Below are 14,179 nucleotides of genomic sequence, written 5' to 3'. Positions count from 1 at the left end.
TATAATAAACATGTTTATGGATAGCCCAATTCTCTTAACATTTTTTCTGTGGCAGACACTTTTCATAATCCTTCTTCTAACCAAGAATTCAGAATGACAAAACAGATCAGACCACTGGTCCATTTAGCACAGCAGCCTGTCTCCAACAGTAGCAAGTAACAGACACTTCCAAGAAGATGTAAAACCTCCTAATGGACAACTATGTAAAAAGCACAAGGTCCTGGAATTCTGCTAAGCTCTTTGTCTCAATCATGTATGTAAGCAGAGTTCCGCATATTCGTTGTATCCAGGGTTAAAAAAAAAAAAAAAAAAAGCTTCCTTTATCACTTACATTAAAAATAAAAGGTAATAATAAATTTATGTCCCCTGCTCTTGTATTATGAAAAGTAGGAGCTCCTAACCAGCCTCTATATACTATTCATGCAAGCTCTTAGTCCTCTCCATGCTAAACTAAAAATTCCTAATTCTTTTCAGCTCTCTTCATATGGAAATCTTCCATACCTCTAAACCATTTTCACTGCCTCAGCTGCCACCAGCACAGAAACAACCGGATCTGCATAAAATCCGCATACCATTTCCCAAAGAGCCACATTAAAGAGCCACTTGTGGCTCACGAGCCTCAATCTGAGTACCACTGATCTAACCTAAATCTTCCTTGCTGCAATTTAAGCCCATTAATTCTTGTCCTAGCTTCAGTGGACATGGACAACAACCTCAGCAACAGGTTACGGGGTTTATTACAGGACTGGGTGAGTGGGGTTCTGTGGCGTGCAACGTGCAGGAGGTCAGAGTAGACCAGTGTTTTTCAAACTTTTGTATTGGTGACTCCTTTCACACAGCAAACCTATGAGTGCAACCCCCCTTATAAATTAAAAACACTTTTTTTGTATTTAACACTATTATAAATGCTGGAGGCAAAGTGGGGTTTGGGGGTGGAGGCTGACAGCTCGCAACCCCCGCACATGTAATAACCTCGTGACCCCCTGATGGGGTCACAACCCCCAGTTTGAGAACCCCTGGACTAGACAATTTTGATGGTCCCTTCTGGTCTTAAAGTCTATGAGAAACAAAAATACAAAGGATGAGAAGAATTAAGAAAGCCAAACTAAGTAGACTTCATCCAAATTACTGAATCCCCCACCAACCAGAGATAGCTTAGTTGAGGGAAAACTTACACAGGCAACATGCCTTCTCTGGCATAGCCTTGAAGAAAGTTAAGGCTCAGACTGGCTCGCTTAGTGTGGCTCCTGTGCATCAGAATCTAAGGCTTCATTTTTTAAAAAAAATTCTCTATGAGAAAGACTGATCTGCTGAGGAATGATCATCAAAGGAAGATCTGCATAATCAATGGGTATCTCATTTTTTCACCTGAAGTTTGCAGAGCTTGGTTTGTAGGCAAAGTATCTGAGAATGACACTAACTTTTCTTTTCCCAATTCAATCCAACAAAAAGGTGGAGAAAGAAAAGCTATGGATAACTCACTCAAGAATGGTGGCCCAGGTAAAGTACCACCTAGCAATAGCTAACACTGGAACCACAGTGGTTCTACAAGCTAAGCTATCTCTCTCTCACACACACAGCTAAACACAATTAAAATACCTTAAAATTATTTACCAAAGGTTGCATGAAGAGGAACATCTGATGTGGTCCAATTCAGGCACAAACTTAATATTCCTACACCCGCCAAGTATGATAAGAAGGTAGAAATCGAAAAGGGAAGTGCAGAGTCAATAACTTATAACCTCGGGCCTCGAACATTCAGTGCTATGAAGTAAGGCCCACACTGCCTCCAACAGACATACCTGTAAGGAGATTCTAGAACCTTGCCAAGGAAGGTGCCTGGATTCCAAGTGAAGGAATACACAGAGACCCTTGAAGAAAAATTACTGTTTATTCATACCCAATGCGTGAGGAAGAGTTGTTGTAATAATGGCCTAATTGTAAGCTCATCTATAAACAATGCGTGAAAGTTCATAAATTGTAACAATGTCCTGTTATATAAAATTGTTTAAGAAAGATGTAAGGAGGAGACAGAAAGACTGAATTAATATAAACAGAAAGGGCTTTACTGATCCCATTCAAGGACTGTGTTAAGATTATAACTGGTAAACCAGAGATGAAGAGGACCGGAAATGAATGAACCAAAAATTAATGTGTTGGAAATTGGACCTATTGGTGGACAAAATAATGAGAAGATGGACTATTTCACCCTACACTCCCTTACAGAAAAAATACTTTTGGGAAAAATTAGCAGAAGCAGCTGCTCTCTGCCAGCCACCATTGTAGTGAGCATTATCATCATGGCTGCCAGACCTACTGTCTCCTGGGACCCCCAGAACTTCTTCATCCCGATCCTCAAAGATGTACTGACCAGACGGGGCCAGAGAGTGAGCCAGATAACATCACCAGCTCCACCTAATCCCAAATATCATCTGGGATGTAAGACTTTGTCCCCCACAGATCCCTCGAATTATGTCTCTCTCCTTTTCCCTTACGTCCACCTTAGCTGACCAAGACTGCGTATTCTGCACACTGCTGTGTGATCAGAGAGGCAGCTAAATGCAATGCACTAAAAACTCCAATGCTGGTACAAGTATGCCAGGTCTCAGGCCATGTCTCTCTTACCACTGATAGACTTTGCTACGATCGATGCAGTTGGGATTGATTTAGTGCAGAGGTGGTCAAACTACATCACTGCTTTGGATCTGGCCCATTGGACTGCCACCCCCATGGCGCCAAAAGCCCCACACCGCTCCCAGAAGCGGCCAGCACCACGTCCCTGTGGCTCCTGGGGGGACAGCACACTGCCCTCACCTGCAGGCACTGCCCCCCACAGCTCCCATTGCCCAGGAACAGGGAACTGCAGCCAATGGGAGCTTCGTGGGAGGAACCCGCAGGCAAGGACAGCGCGCGGAGCCCTCTGCCTCTCCCTCCCCCAGGGGCCTTGGGGACATGGTGCCGGCCACTTCCGGGAACGGTGCGGGGCCAGGGCAGGCAGGGAGCCTGTCTTAGTGTTACTACACGCCGCTGCCACCCCTGAGCCGCTCAAGGTAAGCCCACACCCTCCTGCACCCCAACGCCCTGCCCTGAGCCCCTTGCCGCACCCCTCCTGCACCCCAACCCCCCGCCCTGAGCCCCTTCTCACACTCCGCAACCTCCCCGCACCCCGCACCCCCTCCTACACCCCAACCCCCTGCCAAGCCCGCTCGTACAGCCAGCACCCCTCCTGCGCCCCAACCCCTTGCCCTGAGCCCCTTCCTATACAGCACACCCCCTCCCGCATCCCATCCCCCTGCCCCAGCCCTATATTCATGGCCCTGCATGCAATTTCCCCACTCAGATGTGGCCTTTGGGCCAAAAAGTTTGCCCACCCCTGATTTAGTGGGTCTAGTGAAAACCGATGTTTCCTCTAAGCCATGCAGCTGCCTATTAAGCCCTGCGCAGGGGCTCAGGGCTGTGGCGGGAAGAGATGCTTGTCCCCCAGCGCGGACCTGCCGCGTCAGGGGAGAGGCGCCCCTCCCCACCGGCCCCAGTGCAGACCTGCCGAGGCTGAGGGAGAGGCGCCCCTCCCCGCTGGCCCCAGAGTGGACCTGCCATGGCTGGGAGAGAGGAGCCCCTCCCCACCGGCCCCAGCGTGGACCTGCCCCGGACTTGCCGTGGCCAGGGAAAAGGAACCCCTCCCTTGGCCGGGCCCAGGCCTACTGGAGCTGCCACAGCCAGAGAGAGGCGCGTTTCCCCCTGCCCCGAGCTGCTGTGGCGAGAGAGGGCTGAGGAGAATCCTTTCTCCCACTGCAGCCCTGGGGCAGCCCGCACCCAAACCCCTCATTCCCAGCCCCACCCCAGAACCCACACCCCCAGCCAGAGCCCTCACCCCCCCCGCACCCTAACCCTCTGCCCCAGCCCTGAGCCCCCTCCCACACTCTGAACCCCTCAGCACCACCCCCACCACATTAATTCATTCCGCACATGGATGTAAAAAATTAGAGGGAACACTGAAGACGCACTAAAGCGACTGCAGAGCACTCTCTGGTCAACTGCGGTACTCCACTGGAACAAGAGGAGTAATGTAAGTCAACAGGAGAGCGTCTCCCATTAATACAGCGCAGTGTAGACTCCGAATTAAGTTGACCTAAGCTACACAGACTCCAGCTATATTATTCACGTAGCTGGAGTAGCGTAACTTAAATCGACTTACCCCGGTAGCGTAGACAAGGCCTCAGAGTGGCTGACAAGACAGTGTGCTGTGCCTGTGTTTTTCCAGCAGTGAGGATACAAGTGAGATCTTTAGGGCTAGTGTCTGTATCCTAGCTATGGAAAGAAAAAGCCACTTTTATCTACAACAATAAAGAACCTAGAAATCCTCCCAAGACTTGACCATACAGTATCTGGCATTACAAATCATCTTCCTCCACTCATTAGGAACGTTGACATTTGCTGGATTTTCATTCATGAGAGTTGTCTGTATCTATTTAAAAGGAACATCAATTTAAAAAAGGAATCAGACCTCTGTCTGATTGATTTTTACCTACTATTGTTACATGTAAAATGTAATATTAATAATTGAAGATTAGAGAAAAAAATCTTCAATTTTTGCAATTTGTTTACTTTTTGTATTTTATAGCACTTTGGTTGAAATTTTGGACCCCCTGAAATCAATGGAAATTTTGCCATTGACTTACATGGGATCAGGATTTCACCGTCTGTTATTAGTCAGTTTCAATCAACCTGGTATAGTCAATTAGCTAAATTTAGAAACTAACAAATTTATCTGAGCATAAGCTTTGGTAAGCTACAGCTCACTTCATCGGACGCATTCAGTGGAAAATACAGTGGGGAGATTTATATACACAGAGAACATGAAACAATGAGTGTTACCATACACACTGTAACAAGAGTGATCAGGTAAGGTGAGCTATTACCAGCAGGACAGCGGGGGCGGGGAGGGGGTGACACCTTTTGTAGTGATAATCAAGGTAGGCCATTTCCAGCAGTTGACAAGAACATCTGAGGAACAGCAGGTGGGGGGGTTGGGGGAAAATAATCATGGGAAAATAGCTTTACTTTGTGTAATGACCCATCCACTCCCAGTCTTTATTCAAGCCTAAGTTAATTGTATTGTGTAGATCCTTGATGATGCGCTGGAGAGGTTTTAGTTGGGGGCTGAAGGTGATGGCTAGTGGCGTTCTGTTATTTTCTTTGTTGGGCCTGTCCTGTAGAAGGTAACTTCTGGGTACTCGTCTGGCTCTGTAAATCTGTTTCTTCACTTCAGTAGGTGGGTATCGTAGTTGTAAGAACGCTTGATAGAGATCTTGTAGGTGTTTGTCTCTGTCTGAGGGGCTGGAGCAAATGCGGTTGTATCATAGAGCTTGGCTGTAGACAATGGACATCATCAAGGATCTACAACCTATCCTGAAGGACGACCTATCACTCTCACAGATCTTGGGACACAGGCCAGTCCTTGCTTACAGACAGCCCCCCAACCTGAAGCAAACATTCACCAGCAACCACACACCACACAACAGAACCACTAACCCAGGAACCGATCCTTGCAACAAAGCCCGTTGCCAACTGTGCCCACATATCTATTAAGGGGACACCATCATAGGGCCTAATCACATCAGCCACACTATCAGAGGCTCGTTCACCTGCACATCTGCCAATGTGGTATATGCCATCATGTGCCAGCGATGCCCCTCTGCCATGTACACTGGCCAAACTGGACAGTCTCTACGTAAAAGAATAATAGCTCACCTTACCTGATCACTCTTGTTACAGTGTGTATGGTAACACCCATTGTTTCTTGTTCTCTGTGTATATAAATCTCCCTACTGTACTTTCCACTGAATGCATCCGATGAAGTGAGCTGTAGCTCACGAAAGCTTATGCTCAAATAAATTGGTTAGTCTCTAAGGTGCCACAAGTACTCCTTTTCTTTTTGCAGATACAGACTAACATGGCTGCTACTCTGAAACTTAAGTAAACTTGTTTCCCATTTTGTTTGTGGTTCTTTCACACAAAAGTCTTTCAACCAAATACTGTACCTGATTCTTACTCACTTAACTAGTCATACTAGACCAGGCGTTGGCAACCTTTCAGAAGTGGCGTGCTAAGTCTTCATTTATTCACTCTAATTTAAGGTTTTGCGTGCCCGTAATACATTTTAACATTTTTAGAAGGTCTCTTTCTATAAGTCTTTAATAAATAACTAAATTATTGTTTATGTAAGTAATAAGGTTTTTAAAATGTTTAAGAAGCTTCATTTAAAATTAAATTAAAATGCAGAGCCCCCCGGACCAGTGCCCAGGACCCGGGCAATGTGAGTGCCACTGAAAATCAGCTCACATGCTGCCTTTGGCACACATGCCATAGGTTGCCTACCCCTACACTAGACAGAAGTCCCACGGCAGCGCTTTAACGTTGGTAGTGAAGACATACCCTCACAGAAAGGGAAGTAAGCTATACCAGTATAAATGAACCCACATTAGGAGTTGTACTAGTATAATGATATTATTTTTTAAAAGAAGTATCACAACCCAAAATGACAGTCATACCAGTACAAATCTGTGTAAAGATTGGGCCACAAACAAACAGCTTAACCAAAATTTGTAAAATGCTTGCTTTGTTATGAGTGGATGCAAGGTATACATACAGATATTATACATTGAAAGCATTCCAACACTTTTGTAGACAAGTGAGGATAAGGCTATGAAAGTCAATCCATCAGCGGGTTTAGCCACCAAATTTACGTTTGGAATTTTAAAACAAGGTTTTACAAGCCTAATGTTAACACAAGGGGGGGTTGAGTTTTTTAAATAGATACATTTAAAATGCAAAGTGGCTGTGAACATTCAACAGCTTTCACCACCCAGATGTCATGCCCGAGTATGAGAAGCAGAAAGGAAAGTGGGCTAGGAAGAGAGGTGATCGAGGCTAACGCAGTTTCATTTTCCAAGCAGAGCAGAAGCAACGAGTAGCCAGCCCCCAGGCACAGCTGAGCGGGGCAGTTGGGTCAGGCTTCGCTAACGGCACGGCTATCAGCACGGCAGAAAGCGCCGCTGGCTAGTGCAGGGCACAACCCTAGGGGAAGGTCTCTTTAAACAGGGAGTGACAGCACAGCGCGGCCCGGAGCCAGGGCTGCCCAGCGCTATGGAGACCCGGGGGCGGAGATCCAATGGGTCTGGCAGCCAGTCACGGCCCGGACACCGGCCCTACGGGGGACGGAGCCCCGGAGCCCGAACCCAAGGCGTCCCGACTCCGGGGCTCCACCTCGCCCCCAAACGGCCAGGAACCGAGGTGGCCGCAAGGCAGGGCAGGGCCCGGCTGAGGACAGGCCGCTGCCAGCCGCTCTCCCCCTGCAGGCTCCTCACCTGAGAGTCGCCGTCGCCACCGCCTCCGCCTCCCACCCCGGGGGCAGCTCCCAACGCATCCTGTGAGGGCTGGGGGGGCCCTTAGAGTTAGCGGCGGCCCCTCACTTTGCTCCTTCCCGGACGGCTGCGTCCCACCCTGCGCCCGGCCCGAGCTCACAGTCACTTCAGGGGAGCTCGCCGGCCGCCATTACCGGCCAACGACTGACACGGAGCGGCGGCGGCGGCAGCGGCGCGGGGCAGGGCGGGAACAGCCGGCCACGCCTCGCGAGAACGGCCTACTCTCCGACCTTCCACACATGGCGGCGCCGCTAAGACTTCCTGCCCCAAACTATACTTCGGCCATATTGGGTGCGGCACAGCATCCTGCGTCAGCTGGGCTGTAAGACTCAGGGCACAGGCATTTCAGCTTTAGATCTGACAGAAGGCGGGCTAGCCTTTAGAGAGACAACAGCTGAGCAGTGAAGGAGAGGAAAGATTCCCCCCAAATCGTGCTCCAAGAGTGGCAATGGTTTGAATAGAACCTCAGACCCGGGCACCAAATATTTCTCCTGCCCTTTGTAAGGGATGTAGGGACGGTTAGCACCCCTGCAGCTAAGGCTGAGACATAGAGTTTAGGAGCTGGAGGACATCTATTGCAATTACTAGGTTGGTGCATAGAGGGCAGAGCTGGCTTGGTGTGTATCTTAACCCTGGAATGGCTGGCTTTCAGGGGGTTAAGTTTAGATGTATTCAGTGTTTTGGAACGAGACAAGGCAGCACCCACCAAACTTAACGCTCTGTTAAGGAAGTTTTGGGGCAGTGACTCCAAAAGTAGCTCAGGCTCCTAACTTCCATTAAAATCAACGAATAGGGCCCTACCAAATTCACAATCCATTTTGGTCAATTTCACAATCACAGGATTTTAAAATCTGAAATGTCATGGTATTGTAACTATAGGGGTCCTGACCCAAACAAGGGTTGTGTGATTAGAGTGAGGGGCATCACTATATTGCCACCCTTGCTTCTGCGGTAATGCTGGTGGGATGCTGCCTTCAGAGCTGGGAAGCTGGCCAGCAGCTACTACTCTCCAGCCACCCAGCTCTGAAGGTAGTACAGAATTAAAGGGTGGCAATACTGTAACCCCCTACAATAACCTTGCAAACCCACCCTCCCCCACAACCCACTTTGAGAAACACTGGTCTCCCACATGCAATCATGGATTTTGTGTATTTTTACGCTGTACTATATAGATTGAACACAGGAGACCCAATTTCACTGTCCATGATGTGTTTTTCAAGACTGTGAATTTGGCAGGGGCCTAGCCATGAATCTGGGCTACAGCACTACTTAAATGCAGCCAGCACTGTTGTATAAGGGCAGCAGCTCACCCCCAGCACAACTCAAATGGGACGACTGCAACTAACACCTCTACTCTTACCCAAATCTTAATGGGGTCTTTGAGTAGTAGAGGGCTAGGCAGTTTTTCAAATAAGAACATTCTCTTAGATTTATTACCCTAAACCTTTTTTTCCCCCCCCCACCATGATTTACTCTTTTTTTAAAAAAAGAAACAATATTTAGGATTACGCCCCAGGGTTTTATTTCCTCCTTTTTCCTCTTCCCTTTTCAGTGCAAAAAAATCAAACTAAGGAAGAAACCAGGAAAATCAAAAAACGAAAATTTTCACAAACTAGAGTTAAAATATTTTCCATTTCAAAAGCAGAGTGAAAAGTTGTTTTTTCAAACCCCACAGAACAGAAATTACTTCAAAATTTAGTTTATCATTTTTCTCCACCACTTTTTGACCAGCTCTAGTTTTTACATAAATGGCTATCAGAGTGAAAGAACAATTTGCTTTGTAAAGGCCCATCTCAATGTTATACAGACAGAAACCTGCCTGAAACCTCATTCATCTATTTCTGATACCTGAATAAATGGTGGCAGGGTTAGTAAACCTGGGGTTCCAGAAAGTCTACATGAGCCAAATCTTTGAACCTACCTCCTTACTTCAGAACAGAGATCATTTTTCCAACTTTATCTACTAAAAAAATCATTCTTATAAGAACCACTTAAAAAAAAAAAAGGCTAATTTAAGTGACTGTCTCACTGAGACCCAGAACATAAGGTTTAGGTAAATAACAGGAGAAAATTTAAAAAAAGTATGAGTACAGATGTTTACACCATTTTTATTTTAATTTCAATTAAAATTTTTTAAAAGAAATTTAAAGTTAATGCTAAGTGAAAAAGAAGTAGGAAACAATCCGCTTAAATGAATACAATGAAAACTGTAGTTAAGTTCTTTCACTTTTAATAAAGTTTCTTTATAAATGCAGGGAAGGGGAAATGTTTAGGGTATCATTTTTATAATACCTCTAATACTTCCGTACCTTGCATGATTTTTCTCCCCCTCTTCATAGAGGATTTTAAAAGCAGGCATGTGATGTCATGCAGCTATAGAAATGTAGGGCTGGAAGGGACCCCAAGGGGTCATCTAGTTCAGCCCCCTGCACTAAGGCAACACAGGTAAAGTATTACAGGAACAGTCACTTTCTTCTAAGACTGAAGAAGGAATGTCATTAGAAAAGGAAAAACAGCATTATTCCTAAAGGGCCAATTGTGTACATGCATGCATGTGGGCACATACCTGCTTCACTTAAGGACTTCTACCTACAACTTTATCCACTCCCATCATGCTGCTTAAAGAAACAATACGTCTCCTAATCTGAAAAATGAGACCTCATTTCAAATCCATTCTTGATCAACACAGAGCAGAAAACTCAAGAGTTTTATTTTCAGTTTTAAAAAGTTAATAATATACTATTCAGCATAATCTCATGTGCAACTCCAATAGGTATTTTTATTGCTTGACACATCGGGACCAAGGTGCATGAGTCCAAAGTTTTTTGCTTTGTTAAGCATCTTGATTCTCAGAATATATTATAGTTGTCATGCAGATGCTAATATTTTCAGGTGGGTTTTTTGTTTTGGTTTTTTTAGTTCACCAGAATATTTTAACATGGGCAAACATTTTCCCTAGCCTCACTCTGAGATGCAAATTAACCATTTGGCTGAAATTTTCCAAACAAATTCAGCCCACTACAGACAACCATGGAAAATTTCAGCCCAAACAGCTGATGTTTGGCAAAGTTACAAGCAACTGGAATTTAGGGTCTTATAAGATGATGTGTTGGGCAACTTTAATAGACAGCGACACAAGCCCCACCTCTCATACAACATGCAAAAAGCCCCCCACGTTATGTTAAAAGAACATTAAGGTTGCAAAGCCAAGCACGCAGTACTTCGGAAGTGTCAGAATTAAAGGCTGCCTATTCAACATTAATGCTGTTCCCTCCTGCATACATAGTATGATAGTCTTTAATTACATGATTGTGTACTGTATTTTCCATGTTTCAGAGTAACAGCCGTGTTAGTCTGTATTCGCAAAAAGAAAAGGAGCACTTGTGGCACCTTAGACTGACCAATTTATTTGAGCATAAGCTTTCGTGAGCTACAGCTCACTTCATCGGATGCATGCTGTGGAAAGTACAGAAGATCTTTTTATACACACAAACCATGAAAAAATGGGTGTTTACCACTACAAAAGGTTCTCTCTCCCAGCACCCCACACTGGTAATAGCTTATCTAAAGTGATCACTCTCCTTACAATGTGTATGGGGGGAGAGAAAACTTTTTGTAGTGGTAAAACACCCATTTTTTCATGGTTTGTGTGTATAAAAAGATCTTCTGTACTTTCCACAGCATGCATCCGATGAAGTGAGCTGTAGCTCACGAAAGCTTATGCTCAAATAAATTGGTCAGTCTCTAAGGTGCCACAAGTACCCCTTTTCTTTTTGTGTATTTTCCATATGACCCTGCCTCATTCAGTGCATAGGATGGGCCTCAGGGTGTATGAAATGTTCAACACTGACATCTCTATCTTAAAAGATTTTAAAATATGTATCAGTTTTGCCAAAGGAGAAAAAAAGCCCTGCCAACAAAGACAAAACAGACATCTCTAGTGGGGAAAAGGAGCATGATCAGTGATTAATTCCGTCCTGACTCCTGAGAGGACCAGGACCTCTTAACTCTTATTATATCCCATATAGTCACCTAGTGTTTGCTTAAATCTATTGCTTACTAGTACTTGACTGGCAGATCTCTTCACCTATTCATCACTTTCTGTAACATATTACCTCAAATTGTTTTTGAACGTAGCGTCTTTTTATTTATTAGCAATTAATTTAGTTCCTCACTCTTCCCTCCCATTCTCCAGACAAGTAGAATGCATTAGAATTTACACTGAATATGAAAGTCACTAAGTTAGCTTCTTTATTTTCAGTCAATTATATAAAATTAAACAAACATGATCCCCTCCGCCTCGACTTTGCTTCCACATTATTCCCACATTCTCAAAATGTCAGGACTTTTCTACGTAACAATGGAATTCAGTTATAACTCTTGCACGAAATCTTAAATCAAATGATCAAAGAATGTGCTGCTTCCAGAGTCAGCTTTCATGTAAAAAAAATAATTTGAGACAGCATAACACCTCATGAGAAATTAAGGAAATTTAAATTCTCTTGTGAAAACTAAGCTCTTTTCAATTAAATTTGCTAAAATTAGCATTTTAAAGACAAAGTAAATCCTTTACCTGGAAACAGCCATGGCTGACAGAGAAAGGAAGAAACAAGTGCACTCAGTTCCAATATGGCTTTGATGAACTGGTAACAGAACTGGGCAGCGTTATTGAATATATTGCAGCAGTGCAGCCCAAGCGCTTGAAAGCGGTGGATGGGAGAGGAGGACTAAACATAAAGCAGCACCATCTCATTTTACACTGTGCTGACTTTTGCAGCTTTTAACACCCAGGCTGTGGAAAGTTTTCCACTCCATAGTACCCTTGCACATCCCTTCTAAAAATAGAGAGAGGCAGCTGGCTATTGTGCCTGAAAGAAGACCCAGTAGCTTCCCCCCTTCTCTCTTTGACTGACATGCTTCCTTAAAGCCATCCAGGAATTTTGGAAAGGGTTATCTCCACCTGTTGAACATGGACTGGGGTTGTGCAGGCATTCAGTTATAAATCCAGCTGCCAAAACCCAACACTAAAAACAGGGCACAAGGCAACTGTGAAATGGTGCAGAACTAGTTACAGGAAAATACATACAATGTTTATATTAGAATCTTAAAAGGTGAACTAGAAAATTTATATAAAGAAAATGAAAGTTTCCTGTGTATGATCTGGGCTCATAAAACAAAGTAGTAACAGCTGTACTGTAGGGTATTTAGATGTTAGCTCCCCATTTGTATTATATATTGCACACACTGATCACCATACAAAATAGAGCTTCCCAGTCATCTACGTACCTTGGTACAAAATTTGATTATGTTTGTGTGCGCACGCATACGTGTATCAGTTTGTGGCACCAAGAGCAGGCTCTCTTTTCTGTAATACACTGCCAATTAACTATGTCCCAGATGGTGTACAACAACATATAAAAAGCAGTGTATATACTAATTATAACATTTACCTATATATCTATCTCAACATGTATGCACATCTGCACTTGCGTACCAAATTGAGAGTCTACCCAGTTCCTGCTTGTCAACACACAAAGTTACAAAGTAAGGATTCCATATTCCTGGATATACACATTTTTATTTGTAGAAAAAAAAAATGTGGAAAAAAAAATCAGCCTTTTACACTAACCTGCCAAAATTCTTCTTTGCCCATCGTAGCAGCAGAGAACATCACTGACAACTCAGAGCAGAATGTGAGAGACAAAACGTATTGATTGGTTGTGCATTGTTTTAAGTGCTTGTGATGTCATAAACCGCTGAAGGGGAGAGCTGTATTCTCAGACTCAGGGCTTGCAGGTGGGACAAGCGGGAACTGCTGCAGAGCCCCCTGCTGGGAGGACAGGGCCTCCACTGCAAGGAGACACAGGATCAGGAGGGCAGGATCCATCACTGTCACCATATAGTTCCAGTCATCTTCCCAGAGTGAGAGGAATGGTTTGAACTGTCCCTACCGAGGAAACGAACTCAGACAAGGTCCCAGGTCAAGAAGTTCAGGGATGAGTAACTGGAAGTGGTAGCTAACCAGCCTGGATGAAATGGTGGAGAGAGCAACAAACAGGGAGATGGGTTGGAGTCTCTTCTGTTGATGCGCTATCCTGAACAATTTACTATGTACGGCCAGTATTACATGCATTTCACCTTTAGGCACCATGCACTGACTTGCCCATGCTTCTTGTTTTCATAATGCTACACTTTTCCTTTCCTAGGACTTTTATCTGTAATACTGCACTTTAGACATGGAAAACCATCAATCTTCAGTTCTATCATTGGGTATGTGTTCAGTCTATGTTTGAGTTTGCAGCTTCTTACTGTGTGTACTGTACTCTTTGGTGCGGGGGTTTTCATCACTATTAAAAACAAATCAATTGCCCTGATTATTTGTCTGTAACATATGTAACTATGTTCCTTTAAGTGTACTCTAGACTACGGTTCCTCTCTTTCAGAGTTTTTGCCCTGATATAACTGACTTGTATTCCTCCTGACTGACTCCACTGGACCCTGGCTGCTAATAGCCACAGTATTTATACAAAAAGAGAAGGAGTACTTGTGGCACCTTAGAGGCTAACAAATTTATTTGAGCAGAAGCTTTTGTGAGCTACAGCTCACTGCATCCACTGAATGCATCCAATGAAGTGAGCTGTAGCTCACAAAAGCTTATGCTCAAAATAAATTTGTTAGTCTCTAAGGTGCCACAAGTACTCCTGTTCTTTTTGTGAATACAGACTAACACAGCTGCTACTCTGTAACCAGTATTT

At 44.5% G+C, this 14,179-nt stretch overlaps 1 protein-coding gene across 11 annotated transcripts in view; it reads right to left on the bottom strand.

Moving 5' to 3' along the window:
- CEP350 (centrosomal protein 350) overlaps nucleotides 1-7,605 on the bottom strand; it is a 134,467-nt gene extending 126,862 nt beyond the window's left edge. For 7 of the 11 annotated variants that reach the window (XM_043521163.1, XM_043521164.1, XM_043521165.1 and 4 more), the window contains exon 1: nucleotides 7,368-7,605. The gene's annotated coding sequence lies outside the window, so the exon portion shown is untranslated. The remainder of the gene's footprint in view (nucleotides 1-7,367) is intronic. The other 4 variants (XM_037908021.2, XM_037908024.2, XM_027823576.3 and 1 more) reach the window with 1 other exon arrangement.
- Between the last annotated feature and the right edge of the window lie 6,574 nt (nucleotides 7,606-14,179).

This window comes from Chelonia mydas, chromosome 8 (assembly GCF_015237465.2).
Source record: "Chelonia mydas isolate rCheMyd1 chromosome 8, rCheMyd1.pri.v2, whole genome shotgun sequence".
NCBI lineage: Eukaryota > Metazoa > Chordata > Testudines > Cheloniidae > Chelonia > Chelonia mydas.
The sequence above is the reverse complement of the archived record's forward strand: the minus strand, read 5'-3'. Positions and strand labels throughout refer to the sequence as shown.